Source organism: Cucurbita moschata, unplaced genomic scaffold (assembly GCF_002738365.1).
Source record: "Cucurbita moschata cultivar Rifu unplaced genomic scaffold, Cmos_1.0 Cmo_Scf00087, whole genome shotgun sequence".
In the NCBI taxonomy this organism is placed as follows: domain Eukaryota; kingdom Viridiplantae; phylum Streptophyta; class Magnoliopsida; order Cucurbitales; family Cucurbitaceae; genus Cucurbita; species Cucurbita moschata.
In genome coordinates this window covers 45891-60031 of record NW_019268603.1, presented here as the reverse complement: position 1 = coordinate 60031, position 14141 = coordinate 45891, and the positions used below count along the sequence as shown (strand labels likewise).

Sequence of the window (14141 nt, the reverse complement as noted above, 5' to 3'; positions counted from 1 at the left end):
GAGGAAGAAAACGATTATACGATCAGTTCAATTGGATTGTCCAAGTCACCTCAAAATTTGACCTTTTCACGGGTTTTCTCAGTAGATCTTATTTTATGAAATGTTGTATGAATCCTTATCCCGAGAGGTTATATAAGGTAATGAAGTTTGGGAGTTATTGGAAAACTTTAGTTAGCGAAACTAAGATATGGGAGAAAATGCTCATCACGATCCATATGACTTTACCTCCTAGGATAACTAAAGTGGTATCATTGAAATAATAGATTCCCCAGATGTACCCTTTGTCTCTAATAGATACTACGTGCACAATATCATGCTGGGCTATTCCTAAGAACTTATAAGTTCCAAGCTTGACTCAAGACGTTATGCATAAACCTAGGATGACCAAGAATCCAAGAAAACACCTAGGTTAATGCAAACATCATGCTTAACAAGTTGCTAGGATCTATGCCTGAAGTAACCATTATCTCACTTCGCGAAGTGTATCGCGAGGTCCCTATTTCTCTTTAGGTGGGATGCTATGGTATATGTACCATGAGCAGGATTCCATGATGAACTTATTATCTTCCTCACCTAAATGAGATGTCCTGCACCACGATTTGCTAGCAAGATGCCACGATTATGACAACGTCACCTATGCACTCATGGGGAGAAAATTAAGAGTTACTTCGGAAGAGTTTTCATGGTTAAAATACGATGCATGACATGAGAATAAATTCAAGATTTCAAGTTCAGAATAACTTAAGAATGTTACACCTTATGCCTAAAAAAAAATTGTATTTTGCATTGAATGTTAGGTAATGTTGTCGTTCCTTATTCTGTGAATAAAGGTCCTACCGGGAGTGGAACCCAGGTCGTTGGATTCAAAGTCCAAAGTGCTAACCACTACACCATAGAACCCCTTGTAAAAATTTATTTTTGAATGGTTTTCCTATTTTATGCAGATTCCACAAGAAGAGAGATCCTATCACGAGTCAAACTCAAGTTATTGGATTCAAAGTTCTAGAGCTGTCTTATCTAACTCATTGTGATCTTGAGCACCTTTAGAGTGGTTGCAGAAGTAACCCTCCCGTGTTGATTGAAGCTCTTGGAGAACATGTAATTTTATATATTTCTTATAGTTAATTTATATATTGTTGTATATTACAAACAAATTGAAATAATACTTTACATCCTAGTCTTTCTTTTTTCCGTGCAAAACTTAACATGAAAACTATATTATTTCAATATTCACTCGAGAAACAAGGGGTGAAAACTATATTATTTCAAACCCTCCATTATTGCTTCTACTTTGCGTGAAAATGCTTCCACTAAATCATGTTACTAACTAGTTGGTTTGGTTCTGTTCAATTCTTGGGTCCACTAGATTGAATCGACCTAGCTCAATTAAACTCTTGATAATATAAAAATCGTTCAATTCTTGGGTCCACTAGATTGAATCGACCTAGCTCAATTAAACTCTTGATAATATAAAAATCATAAGTTTCTTGGGTCCACTAGATTGAATCGACCTAGCTCAATTAAACTCTTGATAATATAAAAATCATAAGTTTCTTAAATTACGTTAACTTAAAAGTTTAACACCTAATTTTTTTTAGAATGTTTAGCTTTGTGTCTAGTTGCTCTCTAAATGCTTGGAAGTATCTAATAAGACTTCTATTTAAGAAACTTTTCTCTATAAAAGATGTAAGACTTCAGGTTTATTATTAAGGAATTCCAAATGAGTGATTTGATATATCAGAGAGGACAAAATATTTATTTGTTTTAAATATCTTATGTTGATCATTCTTTTTTGTCAAGTATTTTGAATATTATCATTGTGAATTACTAATGGCATTAGATTGAATCTCATTAATAACAATATCCCAAAACTCTGGTAAATATGATATCAAAATTAATACTTTAATTTCATCTTCAAAATTTATTTCCACATAACTCAGTTGACTGATAATCATAATAGTCACCCGTGCACAAATATTTACAAGCTTAAAAGGTAAAATTATAAGGAGTACAAGAGAAAAGTGCTTCAAATAGTTTCAAAATATAGAAAAAAAAATAGTAGGAATTGGTCAAAGTCAACATCCATTGATCACTTATGTCACAGCACAACACAGATGAGGGTAACATTTTTTTTTTATTTCTCTACTATATTAGGCCCTTTGGTTTATTGGCTTTACAATTTATGGCACAACACAACACAGATGAGGGTAACATTTTTTTTTTATTTCTCTACTATATTAGGCCCTTTGGTTTATATGCTTTACCATTTATGGCATAGCACAACACAGATGAGGGTAACATTTTTTATTTCTCTACTATTTAGGCCCTTTGATTTATTGGCTTTACAAGATGGAGACATGAAGTTTTCTAGGTTTGAAATAAATTTGGTTGATTGTTTTCTGGTTAGCATTGGTACCATCAAAACTTATTTATTTCTTTGAAATGTTTGAGTTTACAAATTACATATTTTCATTTTTCTACTTTATCTACCTGGGTTTTAGGCAGATTGTTATAATTCTAATTTTTAACTAAAAAAGTCTGGATGTCACGCTTAAAACTACCCTATAGGTATAATCGACCTATTATCCTTCCACAAATAGGACAAAAGGCAACGTTACTATGTGAAACTAGTTTCATGTCATTTATTCAACAATAAGGGTGTTAGCATGCATTTGGAAATGAACCCATGTTTAAAAAATTTAGATAAAATAGAAAAGAATTGTTATCTCAAAGACAATGATACTACGTGAAACTAGCCTCAAGATGCTTCCTTAACTCCTTGGGGCGGTAAACCAATGGTTCCTTCCCCGAAGACCCATGGACCAACTCCCAACATGGAAGGGATAATCTAGAGAATCATTCCAAGAACCCTAACGAATGGGTTACAAACTCACATTATCAAGCTCGACAACAAACAACGTCGCCGGCAAACTTAGGAAGACTACATGAAATTACAAATATATCAATGTAGGATTTTTTAATTTACCGATTTTTAAAATGTTAAATTATGTGAAATTCCTGGCAAAGAAGAATATTTTAGAGAGATCTTCCTTTTTATTTAAGATTTTCATATTTAAGAAAAGAGAAAATGAATACAAATAGGAGACATTTTATAGATTTAGGAGGAGTAAGTGAAACTAAAAGGGAGTCATAACCCATTTTCGGTGTGTTCTCGAAGCACGGATTGCAAGTTAAAAGAGGTTGAAAACAAAGTAAAATGTTTTCTCGAATTAAAAAAAGAATTATAATATAATGAACATATATATTTACATTATATTCAAAATAGAGTTTATAGGTTCATAGTACAAAATAATAAGGGAAATGTTAAAAAAAATCATTTTAAAACATAAAAAATAGTTGGTGTTGTTTGTCTAGGGCAACTACTCTTAGTTACATGAAAGATATGGAAAACATGGAATGAGTAAAAGACTAAATAATAAGGGATGTTAAAAAAAAAAATCATTTTAAAACATAAAATATAGTTGGTGTTGTTTGTCTAGGGCAACTATTCTTAGTTACATGAAAGATATGGAAAACATGGAATGAGTACAAGACTAAATAATAAGGGATGTTAAAAAAAAATCATTTTAAAACATAAAAAATAGTTGGTGTAGTACAAGACTAAATAATAAGGGATGTTAAAAAAAAATCATTTTAAAACATAAAAAATAGTTGGTGTTGTTTGTCTAGGGCAACTACTCTTAGTTACATGAAAGATATGGAAAACATGGAGTGAGTAAATAATAAGGGATGTTAAAAAAAATCATTTTAAAACATAAAAAATAGTTGGTGTTGTTTGTCTAGGACAACTACTCTTAGTTACATGAAAGATATGGAAAACATGGAGTGAGTACAAGACTAAATAATAAGGGATGTTAAAAAAAAAAATCATTTTAAAACATAAAAAATAGTTGGTGTTGTTTGTCAAGGGAAACTACTCTTAGTTACATGAAAGATATAGAAAACAGTACAAGACTAAATAATAAGGGATGTTAAAAAAAAAATCATTTTAAAACATAAAAAATAGTTGGTGTTGTTTGTCTAGGGCAACTACTCTTAGTTACATGAAAGATATGGAAAACAGTACAAGACTAAATAATAAGGGATGTTAAAAAAAAATCATTTTAAAACATAAAAAATAGTTGGTGTAGTACAAGACTAAATAATAAGGGATGTTAAAAAAAAATCATTTTAAAACATAAAAAATAGTTGGTGTTGTTTGTCTAGGGCAACTACTCTTAGTTACATGAAAGATATGGAAAACATGGAGTGAGTACAAGACTTAGTGAGTAGGTGCTGGGATACCACACTCTTTTCTTAATGATTTCTTGGTTCTTGTCCGAGAATAAGTAGGTGCTTGGATACCACACTATTTTCTTAATGATTTCTTGGTTCTTGTTCGAGAATAATGGCCCTTACGTTCTAAGTACATGGTTCTTAACCATGTTCATAGTCCTCCACCACACTGTGGTCGGGAGTAAATCGAACAAAGTGTCTGTCCAAAATCGAACAAAGGTTCTTAACCATGTTCATAGTCCTCCACCACACTGTGACATCTTGATATGCAGTCAAATGCTCTACCACTTAGCTAAGGACCCATTTTTCATGATTTCAACCTTAGTGACCCTTCTACAGAGTGTCAGTCCAAAAGTGTAAAAAGTGTCTGTACAAAATAAAAGGGCCCAACCAAGTTCAAACGAGTGATAGGTCAAATTCTCTACCACTAAGCCATGGATCCATTTTGTAGGATTTTAACCTTAGTGACCCCTTAGACATAGTGTCGGTCCAAAAAGTGTAACAAATTTCTATCCAAGATAGAAGGGCCCAACTAGGTTCGAATTGGTGATGTCTTGATCTGCAATCAAATGTTCTAACATTGAGCTATGGACCCATTTTGTATGATCTCAACCTTAGTGACCCCTTCTACAGATTATCGTTCTAAAAGTGACCCTACCGAATCGGCTATGGACCAATTTTGTATAAATTGGTGGATTACCTATCGGGAATTAAACACAGGTCGTTAGATTCAAAGTCGAAAGTGCTAACCACTACACCATAGAACCACTTGTTAAACTTTATTTTGGCAGCGATTTTGATAAGCGCCAACAACGCTGGATTTTGCAAAGCTAGAGGTCGTAGACCCTTACAATCTTTCACAAGGTGTTTTCAACTTCTTTTATAGGTAATTAAACTTTTGGGGATTAGTATCAGTTTGAGAAGACAGAGGAGAGAAGAGAGACTTTGTTAGAAACTCTCCCATAGGTAATCTCCCAAGGTGTTTTCAATAGGTAGAATTTTAAAATCAAACCACAACAAATTTACTTCTATCTAGCAAAATTATTTTTTGTTTGAAACAAGATTATTCCTTCTTTTTCTAAAACTAAATTTGACTCTTGAATAAATTTTAATAGTTCTGTTAATTAAATTTTCTTTAAAATTTTTGTTCACAAGTACAATGGAAATAATACTTTTTTCTTTTTACTATTTTGTAATTTGTATGGTATTATTCCACGCTTTTGAATGAAATATAATAATTGATTCTCTGTCCTCTTTGACAATTTTAGATACCTTCATATCGGATATTTGATGGTTTCATTATGAGATCTGCCCTTGGGACAATAAGACTTGAGCATAGAGTTTATTTGACTAATGATTTGATTTTTTTGGGTTGTAGAGATATCCCTTACAAATCAAGACTTTGTATTATTTTGAAGACACTCATCAAGACATTTGTAAATGTGCCTGATATCTTGAAGGATATAAGACACGTAATTGAGAGAACCTAAAATTTTTTTGAAGTTGGCTTTTCTAGGATAGGTCATCACCAAAGTTTGAGACAAAAGACCATTGGATGGGTTTTAATAAGGCTCAAATAAATTTAAAATCCAAGAAAACGGATCTGAGTTTGATATTATTTGATTTTGGGCATAGACACAACTAGCTAATTTCTTTTGATTACATTAATGAATGTATGTAGATGTTTAAAGTGTTGATCTTAATGGTTTTAGAAAATATCAACACATCATCAATATAAACTATCGAAATTTTTTGAAAGGATTGAAAATACCATTCATAATCTTCTGAAATTGGGATGGAGCGTTTTTTAGCCTAAATGGCATGACTTTCCTCTCATATTTTCTAAATTGGACATTAAATGCTATTTTATATTTGTCCTTTTAGGAAATTAGAATTTTCCAAATCCCAATTTCATGTCCAATTTTATAAAAACATTTGACTCTAAATTCTTTTTATCAAATCATTTTTGTTTTGGATTGGATATCTTATTTATTCTAAAACCTTATCAAAGGTTTGTAGTTAATTACCAGTATCAGAATTTCTGGTTTCTTTTCATGGTGTTGTTAACCTATAATGTCAGAGATGACCACATGCTCTTTGAAGACCTTATCAGCTTCCTCTGCAAAATATCACCTAAAATGTCACCGTATTTAGTGTTTGATGCTTTTTTACTTAACCCTAGGGTTCTATTTACAGTGAACTTGTGATAATTTTTGTCAAATTATATATTTGAATACCTAAGACATTAAGATATAATATCTTATTTAAATAATATTAAAATGTCGTAGAATATCATAATATATGTTTAATTAATATGAATCTCATTCAAATTTCAAATATATATTTTTATTTAATGTTTATGATACACATCAATTATTTTAATATTTGACATATCAAAACGTTAATATGTTTTGATATTATACTTCAAGACTATAGGAACTTGCTCAGAGGACCTGAGAGTTACATTGGCCCATAATGCATTTCATGGACAATGCAAAACTTTGGTGGCGCTTGAAGGTGATTTGTATAAAAAACTGGTCATGCATCAACAAACTCATGGGAAAACCATTAATGGAATTGAAGCAATGGGCGCTCCCCTGGATGGGTTTCCAATCAAAGACTTAATGTTTGATGTTGACTCTTTTGAAGAAAGAGCCACAGGATCGAACAAAAAGAAATGTGGAGGTAGCTCTAAGAACTCTATCACACACATAAAAAAACGTGTTGAAGAGTTAGACATTACACAGAAGATCTGGCTTTCATCGAGAAACCCGAGTTTGATTCTCGACAATGAAATTTTATTTTCTTATTTCTTTTATTTTATAGTTTCATCTTTTGTCACCAATTATATTTAAACTTTACCTAGGTTTGAGAAGCACTATAATGGATGAGTTCAATAGTATCTTAAATTCAAAAAACTTTTATGAACTTGGTTTGAGATGAACTGTAATGGTCAAGTTCAATAGTATCCTAGATTAAAAAGACTTTTATGAACTTTGAACCTTTAATAGTGTTATGTCATAGATATTTGGTTCAATTTCAACAAGTGAATTTGAGGTCATTAAAATGGTTAATGTGATAATCCGGTCATTTTCAAGGTCTCATTTGTTGAACGCCATCATGGCTGAGATGATTGAGATGAGCACCAGAGTGAGTTTGACAAGGAGGGTCGTAGAGATGAGCACCGTTGATTGAGTCGATGCAATCGACGCATCCCTTGATGGGTTGCCAATTAAAGACCTGACGTTTGATGTTGACTCTTTTGAAGAGAAAGGCACACGATCGAACACCTCGAAATGTCGCGATAGCTCTAAGAACTCTATCATACGACCTGAGAGTTACGTTAGCCACAATGCATCTCATGGACGATGCAAAACTATGGTAGTGCTCGAAGGTGAATGGTATAAAAAATTGGTCATTCACCATAAACTCATAGGAAGATCATTGATGGAATCGATGCAATCGACGCTCCTCTGGATGGGTTGCCAATCAAAGACCTAACATTTGATATTGACTCTTTTGAAGAAAGAGCCACACAATCGAACAGCTCGAAACGTCGCGGTAGCCCTGAGAACTCTAACACACAGGGAAGAACGTGTTGAAGAGTTAGACATTAAGCAAAACATCATGCTAAAACTCTTCAGCGATCTGACAAAAGAGTTCAGACATCTACACCAAAAATCCATTGTTGTCCAGTGGTCAGGATATCTGGCTTTCACCTAGAAGACTTGGGTTCGATTCTTGGCAATGGAATATTATTTTCTTATTTCATTTTATTTTACCGTTTCTATCTTATTCTTATTTCATTTTATTTTACCGTTTCTATCTTAGACGAAAAAGACTTTTATGAACTTCGTACCTTTGTTAGAGTTATGTTATAGATATTTTGTTCAATTTCAAATGGTTCATGCAATAATCCATTCGAGGTCTCTCTTGTTGAACGACATCATGGTTAAGATGAGCAAGTGATTCAAATGGTTAATGCAATAATCCAGTCATTTTCGAGGTCTCACTTGTTGAACGACGTCATGGTTGAGATGAGTAGGTGATTCAAATGGTTAATGCGATAATCCAGTCGTTTTCGATGTCTCTCTTGTTGAACGAAATCATGGTTGAGATGAGCACCCGAGTGAGTTTGACAAGTTGGGCTGTAGAGAACCATACCTCAAGCCAAGTAATAAACTTGTATTAGGCATAATCACTAATTTTGGATTGAATAAGCAAGTTATGTTTTTAGATTGTATAGTCAGGTAATAAACTTGTATTAGGTGCCTTGAACGTGGATAAAACACGTGTGACCTTCAAATCTTCAATCTAACAATCTCCCAACTGAGCTACTCTTGCTAACATTAAAAATGAATATTCATCAGTGAAAGTATTGGGTACACTTCTGGCAATTCAACGAAAGGCAATAGTATTAGACCGAGATGCCAGATTTAAATCTCGCTTCTAGAAAATTCAACAAAAGGCATTGGGTACGCAGTTATAGTATGACATTCCACTCATAAACAGATGGTCAAACAAAAATGCTCAAGCAAATATTGGAAGATATGTTGAGGGTCTATGTGATGGATTTTGCAGGAAGCTGGGATAAGTACCTGCCCCTTATGAAATTCGCTTATAATAATAGTTGCCAAGTCACCATACAAATGGCCACATACCAGGTTCTCTATGGACGAAGATTTCGATCCCCTATCTTTTGGGAAGAAGGGGGGCAAACGGCAACTATTGGGCCAGAGCTGGTGCAAATTACCAATGCCGCAGTCCAGAAGATTAAAGCTAAGATACAAACCGCACAAAGCCAAGAGAAAAGCTATGCAGACCTAAGGCGCAAGGACATGGAATTGTAGGTAGGGGATCATATATTCCTAAAGGTAGCACCCCATGAGAGGGGTGCTCAGGTAGGGTAAAAAGGGGAAGCTAAGCCCTAGGTTTATCCGTCCCTTTGAGATATTAGAAAGGATTGGATCTGTGGCCTATAGAATCGGGCAATGCCCAAAATTTGTCTGCAGTACATAATATCTTTCATGTATCCATACTACAAGTATACCCTAGATCGTTCACACATACTAGCTCATGAAACTCTCTTCTTGAGAGATGACCTAACGTATAAAGAAGACCCAATTCAAATAATAGACAAGAAAGTCAAATGATTTAGAAACAAAGAAATCTCTCTTGTTAAGGTCCTATGGAAGAATCATAGAGTAGAAGAAGCCACTTGGGAAACAGAAGGCAAATAAGAACCTTGTACCCTGACCTATTTTAGAATAAGCACTTTCGATGACCGAAAGTTTTCAAAGGAGAGGAGAATTTGCAACACTCAAGGTCTCCAATAAGAGAAAGTGTATAATCCCTACTAGGTCGTATCTAGAAGCAAAGAACAAGTAAAATTGAAAAAACATTGAGAAATTGGTACTTTTTCTAATTTTTATAAACTTCCCCAATCATTAAATTTTTTATAGAATAAGAATTACAAGGTGCTTAAAAAAGGAAGGCTCCAATTAGAGAAGACTTTTTTTTTTGCAGAAGATTTAGAAAAATCAAGAATGAAATTATAGAAATTCTAGACTATCAATGGTAGTGGAAAATCCATCTATAAATTATGAATTAGGGTAGACTATTAGGGGCAAGAAGCAAGCTTAATCGAGTACCCAATCGAGAGATACAAGTTTTTTGTTTTGGGGTACCGTGTTCATGGGTTTACCTCGAATTCGAGAACTATAGTCCACTATTCATTTCCAAACTTGTTCCTACACCTTCTAAATAAGTGTACCCATAAGTTTGGTGAAGGAAAGAGGTCCTCAAAGTGCTAGTAGGTTTTCACACGAATTAGTCCATGTTAGGTTACCCTCTAATGTTTTCCTAAGCTAAAACCTCAACTCCTAAAGCCTAACCAATGACATTATGTATAAACCTAGTTTCATCAATAATCCATGTACCAAGTACCTAGAACTATGTGAATAACATGCTAAATAAGTTGCAAGGATCCATACCCATAAGTAACCATTATCTGCATTACGATGTGAACTAAAAGGCCCCTATTCCTCTTTAGGTAGGATGTCCTACAATATGTATCATGAGTTGGATGTTATGATAGGCCTACCTTTCCCATCAGCTAAACGAGATGTCCTGCACCACGATTTACCAGTAGGATTACACGATTATGACGACACCACTCATGTGTTCATGGGGAGAAAATTGAAGGTTATTTTAGGGGAAGGTTTTCAGGATCATTATATGATACATGACACGATGACCTCTAAGTTCTAAGATCCTGAAAACATAACAAGAAGTAATATCCTAGCTTAAGGTCGCGATTAAGAACCTACTAGTAGGCTACTTACTAAGTTTTACTGACTCCATGTTTATCATTTTTTTTCAAGTAACTAAGAGTTGGTCGTGGATGAGAGCGGACTTTGGAGTGTGGGCCATGGACTAACCTCTGTTTTTAATCTAGTATTTTTTATTCTTGTTTTGAGTTTGCTTCTTATTTTGTGTTTGGAACGAGTATGTTTATGTAAAACCCAAAAAATGAAGGAAATTATCTCCCATAAGAATAAGCCACTCGTGAAAGACCCAAAGGATAGAAAGGAAAACAATTAAAGGATTAAGCAAGAACAAAGGACTTAGTCAAGTCACTCGTGTACCTAACAAGTGATTTCAAGGAGTTAAAGACCTTTTGAAAAGTTTTGGAAAGGAAAAAGTAAATCAAAAGGGCAAAAAAGTCATTTTTATCAATTATCAAGAATCTTTCCGGAATTGTAAGTTCTTATCTAGAAGGAATCTCAAGATTCAAAAAAAGGAAAAAATGATAAAAAAAACGATGAGAAATTTGTAGAAAAATTATGGATTTTTCGAGAAAAATAATAATAAAATATTCAGAAAGTGGCAAATTACAAAAATACCCCTAGAAGAATGGATAATTACAGAAATGCCACTCTAATTAGAATCAGAGCATCTACCGTGACCATCCGAGCAAAATCCTTCGAACTCAAATTTCAACCATCGGATCTCCTCTGAAATTTGATATGCTCCCGGCCAAACTCACGTAACTAGGCAGAAGATGCGGCCCACAACTGAACGGAAGACAAGTGTCACAATCGCACTCTTGCGGTAGTGAGACAATGATTATGTGACATTTGTTCTAATCCAATGAACAAGTTAACCATGCAAAATTTATACTGAACGAACGATAGCAGTGTATGCTCGAATCACGTTTAGAAGAAATATTTTAGAAAACGTGAGCGAGGAACTACGTTAAAAACAATTTCAAATAAAGTAATGTTATAAGCTAAAAGTGAAGAAACAACAACTGGTCACGTTTTCCTAGAGTACATTTTGGGACATTTTAGTCCTGATTGGTCTAGATATGATTTTGAGGACTAATCATACACCCCGTATTGGCACAACAATAATAGTAAAGGCCTATCTAAGATGAAAGAAAGTAAGAGGGGTTTGGAATGAGCATGCCACCATGAACCACAAATCTTTATAAGAATAGCTGAGACATCTAACATGCAGCCACAGGCAACACGCCTTGGCCAATCATGACCGCGACATCTGCCCTTACACAATTTGTCAATATCTCTATCAACCGGCTCTTCATAAACTCAACGTTGTAGGATGAGGCTGACTTTAGGTCTCGCGACGCGCTTCTAGCTGATCTCAGTATTGAGCGTCTTTTCCAACCTACTAAGAGCTGATCAAAATCACTTATCGGTTTGTTAACTCTTCAAGTCTTCTCTGTTGGTGTCTTTCCTACTTTCTTCGCTTGAAACAATTTCTTCTTTGCATGATGTCATACCACCTGCTTTTACTTGATGTTTTCTTGGTCAGAATAATAACGTTTCAACGTGGACAACAGAGTTAGTCTGTATCCATAGGAGCAATTGGATCCTATATGATGTCTTCCTAATCTTGTAGATAACTTCGACTAGTCCATAGAATTTTCGCACCAGTCTTTGGTTCTTGTTGCTTTGAACTCAATGTTGATCTGACCTTAACTTATCATAACTCTCTATTTGCTTTGAAATTATCGTGGTCGACCCTTCTCTTCATCCGTCTAGATGGTATTTTTGCGTGAACATGTGTTGCTTTAGTGGTTTGTTTTTGTCTCCCTTCTTCAGTAGAGGTGTTGCCTTGGTGTCTTTGCCAAGCATTTGAGTGATCACTGACAAGAGCCTTTGCAGGTCAAATAAACCCAAATGTGAACATGCCATTTTGCTATTTGTAGAATTCAACTAGCTCAGGTTGAGCCGCATGACATCTATTTGTGGTAGGCGACATAAAACTAATCTTGTGATTTATCTCTCTTGGTGGGGTTAAACCCAATATCTGACCTTCTTGTTTTGGGTCGTGGTGTTCATGTAGTGGCAATAAAGTTTTTGTTGAGGTTGGCACACTTGAGCTCCTCCTTTTCAAATACAACAATGACAGCAAGTGTAGATTCATCATAGCTAAGATTCTTTCTCAACAATACTATCGTCATCATTTTCACCCCTCTTGGTTGATGGATGTTTGTCTGAATGATCGTTGGGTTAGACTCCGTTACTACTAGGCATTTTGCTAGGGGCATGTAAATGACTTTGTGTTCTAGCACGATGTCAATCCTTGACTATTTGGGCTCTAGAATGTTGGATATGAAGGCTGACTATTTATAGTAAAAATCTGATAGAGATATATATACTAAATAATTATATATAATAGGCCGTTACATGTAATGAAGCTATATACAATGAACTGAAATCATATGTATACCCATTAGTCAGTACTTCGTAAATGTACATTTCTCATTCTCCATATCCTCTCTTTGCATACCTGAAGTCATTAATACAAAACCATTAGTCAATATTTCTTCTTATCTTTTCTCTGTCATGTTATTTGTGTTCATTTAGATCAAGTGTGTGCAGTCTTGTGTGATTCTAATAACTGGTATCAGAGTGAGGAGAGATTCACCACGATCTATGAAGATGGAATGCTCAAAGACTGGAATTGAAAAGTTTGATGGATTCGATATCAATTTCTAGAAGATGCAGATTGAAGATTATCTGTACGAGAAAGATATTCAGGAACCCCTTTTGAGGGTGAAGCTGGATACCATGACCGTGGAGGAGTGGAAGCTCAAGGATTGTCACATCATAGGGTTAATTTGGTTGACGCTGCCAGGGAACCAAAGAAAGTGCGATTGGAAATGGTCCATGCAGACGATTGGGGATCATATCCAGTTTCTTCATTTCTAGTACCAAAATTTCATGGATTAGATGTCTCGCATTGTGCAACGACAACTCTCTGTTTTCCTAAGGCTAGTAAGATATCTCATGACGACACTTTTCCTCCTCACCATATCTAGAAACTATAACGTTGATCCAGTATTGTCTTATATAGTTAACGTTCACTCTTTAACGTCCAAGGACATTTTATAACTACCACGAAAATCAAAACATACAATAAATTCATACAAGTTTTACAACATATCATATACTACAAAATAGGGTTAGACTGCTTACTTGGTCGCGGAGAGACGTGTCATCGAGTTGAGTCATAGAGATATACGACTCTTTATCCTAAGAAAAAATCTATATAATTTAAAATCTGGTTGCTCTAATATCGATCTGTCACATCCCAAATTTCAAGAGTTCAAAACTCAAATAGAAACTAAAATTGAGAGTGAAAACAAATAAAAGTAAAAGTAAATTAATATAAAATAAGAAAATGTTGTAAAATTAAAATGAGACTAAGAAAACAATACAACATTAAATATAAAATAAAATAAAATTATAATGTTGTTCAAATTTATCCAAACAAAAAAAAGTGTTTGGGATACAATTACAAAAAAAAAAAAAAAA

At 34.2% G+C, this 14141-nt stretch overlaps 1 non-coding gene across 1 annotated transcript; it reads right to left on the bottom strand.

The window, feature by feature from the left end:
• Nucleotides 1-828: 828 nt before the first annotated feature.
• Nucleotides 829-900, bottom strand: TRNAQ-UUG. Its single transcript has one exon. It is a non-coding gene; the product is annotated as a tRNA-Gln (tRNA).
• Nucleotides 901-14141: the final 13241 nt, after the last annotated feature.